This window comes from Anomalospiza imberbis, chromosome 2 (assembly GCF_031753505.1).
Source record: "Anomalospiza imberbis isolate Cuckoo-Finch-1a 21T00152 chromosome 2, ASM3175350v1, whole genome shotgun sequence".
Classification (NCBI taxonomy): Eukaryota; Metazoa; Chordata; class Aves; order Passeriformes; family Viduidae; genus Anomalospiza; species Anomalospiza imberbis.
The window spans coordinates 80,454,561-80,460,560 of NC_089682.1; the positions used below are offsets into that span (position 1 = coordinate 80,454,561).

The 6,000-nt window shown below is 35.0% G+C and overlaps 1 protein-coding gene across 12 annotated transcripts in view; it reads left to right on the forward strand.

The window, feature by feature from the left end:
* Positions 1-6,000, forward strand: part of NBEA (neurobeachin) — a 461,765-nt gene that overhangs the window by 375,535 nt on the left and 80,230 nt on the right. The window lies entirely within an intron of this gene.

Consider the following 6,000-nt stretch of genomic DNA (forward strand, 5'->3'; position numbering starts at 1 on the left):
GGTTAACTAAGGTCTTAAACTCATAAAAGTCTGAAATAGATGTTTCTATTTTAGAATGATTTTATACTGAATCTCTATATTATGCTGCTTCCATGTCCCTGACTTATCTAGTTCCAAATCTGCAACTCTTCTGTACCTTCTAACTTATGGAACCGGAGTGCATCTGACCACTGGATCTCACTAATTATGCCTCTTAGTTTATAAAAGCTGATCCTTTGGAAATAAAAAGCTTGGACTAATATGTTCCTTTATTTTGCTATTCACTTTTATTACTAGAATAGTAATATAGTATCAGCATCTTCTTTTGATTTAATAGTTAGTAAAGGGATATTTTGTATTTTAGATCCCAGAGTATCTGGTCCTTATTTTTATTTGTTGGGTTTTTTTTGCCCAACCTGATCTGGGCACTTAGTGCTTTACAATAAAAAATTCCTAGTGTTTTTTTTCTCTAATGGCACCACATCGTCATCAATACCCAATACCAGCTCTGGTACTCTGGTTGTGTTAACAGACTGCAGAGAAGGTCTGTCCTGGCCAACAGAAACATATGGAGAGGCTCTACTTTTGGCCAGCTAAAATAAAGACAAAAAAAAAAAGAGGTCTCGAAACTGAGTTGTGGGAAGTATCATTCCTGTTTGCTATCAACTAAGAAAGTGTATGCACTTTCTTGCCAGTGAAGGTGGCAAGATAGTGCATAGTCCTGCAACATCCCCAGTGTGAGGTTTCTGTTGTCTGGGGCGTCAGCTTTCTTGCATCCTTACCACAGCTCCTCAGCCAGGAGGGGGAAGTTGCTTGTACAAATTGAGTGAGGCTCAAAACCACAGGAAGCTGTCACTCATTGCCTTTAGGAGAGAGGCTGGAGAGGAGAAAATGACCCCCAAGGCCTGTTTTGCAGTCCTGTGCTGCAGACCCTGCATTCCCTTCTGATGCTGGGCAGACATGAGTGCTTCTGGGGTTTATGCTTTAAGTGTGGATTTCTTTCCTCCTCTCCCTGCAAGCACACATCCTGGGGAGCAACGGAGACATCCTGCCCTGGATATTTGACAGTTTCATCTCTGCTGGAAAGAGTGTGCTTGCAGTACCTCCAGATGTGTTGTAACCATTCCTGGAAGCCTGCTTTTGTAAGACGTCCAAAATCATTTGAGTAGGACTTGAACTCGTAATAGAGGATAGAGACACCTGAGTATACACTCCCTTTTTATTCTTAGACAAATAAAAAAATAAACAAGCAAATAAACCCAGAATTTACAGTACATTCACAGTATGCCTCAAAAGGAAATAAATTGCTTGATACTTCCGTTAGGTTACGTAAAACTTCTGACCTTTCACAGTATTATAGGTATGTTTCACAAATGTGTTTTTCAGTTCTGTAACACCATTGAAATCTGTGCCAAGAACAATAAAAGATCCACAGACGTGACTTAAAAAAAGACCTGTGATCATTTTACACTGGCTTGTTCCCTAGCATGTATGAAAGTATTGCTGGTTTAGTGTTGTTCAGAAAGATAAACCTTTCATTAAGGTGCTTACACTTTTCAAAATCTCTCAAACTCACTTTCTGGACATATTAATAGCACTGCATGTGGTGAAGTGCAACAAGATTAGACAGTGTCTCATGAGTCCTTCTCTCAGTTATTTAGTTTGGTTCAATCCAAATTTTTATAGTAACCTACTAAAATATGAAATTGCTGCAGGAAGTAGTGTGATAGCTGATTAGATTTGTTTTCCTCATGAGTTAGTAAAGACTCATTATGGAATTAGTGCATGTATAGCTTATTAAGCATCACTGTGCTGTTAGTGCTCTCCTCAAAAGGAAATGTAAAATCAAGTCCATGGCTCTTTGTTTTTCATCAAGAATCCATGCAATGTGCACATTTTCTTGCCAATTTGAAAACTCACCAAAAGCTATTGGTGGTTTCCTCTGGAACAGCTAGGGTTTTGACCTCTGAAAAGCCTACACAGAACTAGTCAAGGAAAATTACCTTTCCTTTCTGGCAATATCTGGGCTCCATTTATCCTATGGATGTATGAGAAAACACATGAAATTTGTGAAGTGTTGTGGAATACCTCAGGATAAAAGGTTTGTTGTCAATTGTAATTGTCAATTTTTTGTTCAGTGTTCAATATAATAATATCTGATAGATTTCATTTCACCATGGTTTTAAAAGGAAAATAGGTTAATGATTTATTTTAAAATGCAGTGGCCATTTTGTATGGAATGCCTGACTTGGGCTGTTCAGAGTTACTCGCATCCTGTTTCCATTTTTGTATTATCAGTAAAAATCTTAAAAATTCAAATGTCTCTGAGGTATTACCTTGTCAATTATGTGTTCATTTTTTATATTGTCCTGTATCTGTGAGTCCCTTCTTTTCTTTTCATGGAGGTGAATCCTGCATAGCTTGGTGCTTAAAAACAGAAGTCAGTAATTTATTGTTAACAATATTGAAGGAGGTTGTGCTATCAAGCCTCAGCCAGACCTCTTGGGCAGGCCCACTCAGTACCCTTTCCATGAGGAGCAACTTCCTCTGTCAGATTTTGCCCTGCAATGGAGACATGTTCCTGCAGATTTGATGGCAGATCAGAACCTCCAGCTAAACTGTTGATGGACAAAATCTCCTTTGTCAGTTCCTGACCTTCTGTCTCCCTGTAAATTTTGCCCTCCTTAGTTTCACAAAGCCTCTCTCCTTGCTATTTAGCAATTAATAGTTCTCAAAAAATATTTTGAAATTGTTTAGAATTTTAACACTATTGAATATATGGTAAAAGCCCACAAAAACAATTAATTGAAAAGAGAAGTCACCTACCATGCTCTGTTTTCTTGGTTTAAAATAGTTTTGTAGTTAAATGTAGGTGCTACATCAGCTTTTAAAAATATTTTGTATATTCTTGCTCAAAGTTCATACAATACTCCAGCGTCAGTTCTGATAACTGACTACACAATTTTTCAAATATTTTAATGTTTGTTTGGCTTCCAGGCATTCTGTATTTACAGAAATATATACAGGTGTATATATGATACACCACCTTTGTGATATCAAAACTCCTAAGTGAACATACATCTCTAATGCAATTCATATGATTTTTGGAGATGAAATTAAGGGTGTTTGTCTTGCTTAGGATGTCAGTAATGGAGTAAAACATGCACTTTTGCATTTAGTCCAAACTTAAATATTTACATTCGTGCAAAGCCATCTTGAACATATAGCTTGTCCTTTCCTTCCATTCCTTTTCATTCTGATTTCATGTGGCACTCCTTATTGTGGCATTTTTACATCCAGATATTACTTGTTCTCTCAGAACAATTAGTCTGAAAATTCCTCTGTCCTTTTTCTTTTAGGTGTTTGGAAATTCTGTTCTGAAAGCTTTTTGGTGTTTTTCCTTTTACATATAGTTTTAGATTTAAAACCAGGGTTCATGGGCATGGAATGTGCCATAGCGGTGGGATATATTGGACCTCTCATTTGATTAGACAGTGTAGGTTCAAGTTTTATTCATTACATATACAAGGTTAAAGGTTATATTTATTGTTTGACAGGATCAAAAGCTAAGGAAAGAGGCTGTCATAGATACATAGATTATCTTTTCAGTATCAAACCATCAGGTGATCTGCTTATTTTCTCCTTTGTTGAGATTTCCTTTAGAATACTTAGGATATTAAACACTAGTCCAGGAAACATGTACACAGCTCTTACTATACAGTGATTTTTTGTGAGGTTCAAGTCACTTACAATGTGGTATGGTTTGTTTGTATAATATTGTATGACTTTTACTCCTAAATTATAGTGAATGCATGGTTTTGACATGCTGCATTGTCCCTGCTCATTAAAGTGTTAACGGGAATTTCTCCTCATTTACTTCCAGTCATACATCCTGTTAAATAAAATTATTTCTTCACCAGGCAAAGTAATACTAATATTGACATGTGTATGAAACATCACACACCCATTCATTGAGTGGAAAAAATTATGTTTTGTTAATATAGAAGGTGTTTGACTGATGGGTGGTGATAAGCATAACCACTTTTCCTTATTACTGTGCCATTTCAAGAAAAGGAAGTGATAAAGCCCCAAGGCTTCTAAATGTAATAATGCAAATGAACACATCCAAGTGTGAATATTTCAAGGCAACCACACTTAATACTTCCAAAAATGTATATGCTGTGGAATGGAGTTTATGGGCTTATTGAGAGCCCTCCGTTGGAAAAATGAAATAATTTTCTGTAAAATTAAACTTCTCTCTTTATCATATGCAACTCTTCCATCAGCAGAAAAACTACACACAATTAAAGTCACATAATTAAATGTGTTTTTTTCTTAAATATACAGTTCATTTGCTGAGTGAAACTCTGGTACTATGAATCTGTGATTGTTCTTATATTTGATATTGTTGATATCTGGTTCTCATATTAGGATGCTGAAGAAAAATCTGTTTACTAATTTGGATGCAATTACAATTTATTTTTAAGTTTAAAGTATCATCCTAAGACATCCTATTTATAGGCTGTTGTTCAGTGGGTGTTTTTTAATAAAAAAAGCAAGCACTCATTAAAAGCTGGAGCCAGATAAAGCTAGGTTCAATATATCTCTGTACCGTGCTACAATTCTGTGCAGTACATCACAAAATAAAAACTAACAAAAAAAAAAAAAAAAAAAAAAAAACCAAAACCCTAACAAAAAACAAAAACAAAACAAACAAAAAAACCCCCATCAGATAAGGTAGCTGCTGCATGAATTAGAGTCAAGTTAAGCAGAATATTTCAGTGGCTAGATAAATAGGATACTAGATTCAGTTCTGCTCTCATGAGAGAATATAGTTCTATTTGGCAAACAAATAGATATTACATGAACTAGCATAACACATCCAGTGGATGTAAACACTAGATATAAGGTATATTGACAGCATGTGTTGACTTGTTCAAAGGCCATATATCTAAAGAGATTAGTCAGGTAAAAAAAGAAAGATGTAGTAGTGTGTTTTTAATGTTACATTAAATACTTGCCTTATTTTTAAATGGAAGAAAGAAACATAAAATAAACGGAAGTAGCAGGTTTTAGTACATCAGAAGTAAAGTGACTGAATCGGCATTGTCATATTAACAGTGACCTGTTCTGTTTGTTTGGAGTAAAGAATATCTTATGAAACCATTATGTGGGAAGTTAATTATATTTAATATGAGTTCTTACAGAGAGACACACCATTTGGTGTGTTTGGAAAAAGCATTTACTAAAACATTATGAAAAGAGCTTTTTAAATAATGTTCAGAACAATTTATTTTACTCAAATTCAGTTTCTGTATTTGTCTTATGGCTAAGATAGGGAGTGAGACTTAGTATATATATTGAGCTTTGCCTTTGTATTGTTTGGGCAAGTCATTTTAATCAGTGCACACACCAAAAGAATCTCAAACAAATTGAAATAATATTATTTTCTTCCATTACATAAATTTACAGGGATTGATCCATAAATAAAATTTAACTGCATTTTATAGCCATGCTATTAGATTAAAACTGAGGTAGTTGACCTTCTGGCCTAAGAATGGCATAATAAAGCTATGAAAAGTGACCAAAACTCCATATACCCTACACATTTCACAAGAAATGTGAGAGACTACCATTACTGTAGAACTTGTCATCTAATAGGACCTGTGCCTCATCAGAGTAAAACTGGATTAGCTGCTAGTTTATACAATTTAAGGTCTTTGCAGAAATATCTCTGTCTTTACTGAAGGATGAACTCATACCATTACCCTGGTTAACAGCATTTTCTCACATGGATGTTAAAATAACACTAAAGACATTGCACATTTTACTCCCTGCTATTTTATTTATGGAGGGTTTTTTTGCTTTCAGAAAGTGCCTGGATTTTTGGTATACAGAAGCTGTTCTCTTTGGGGTTAATGAACAAATTTTTAAATTGCACAACAAGAACAACAACCACAGCAATGGGGGAAGAAAAAAAAAAAAGAGAGATTTGAGCACTTTCCATTTTCAATGTGTATG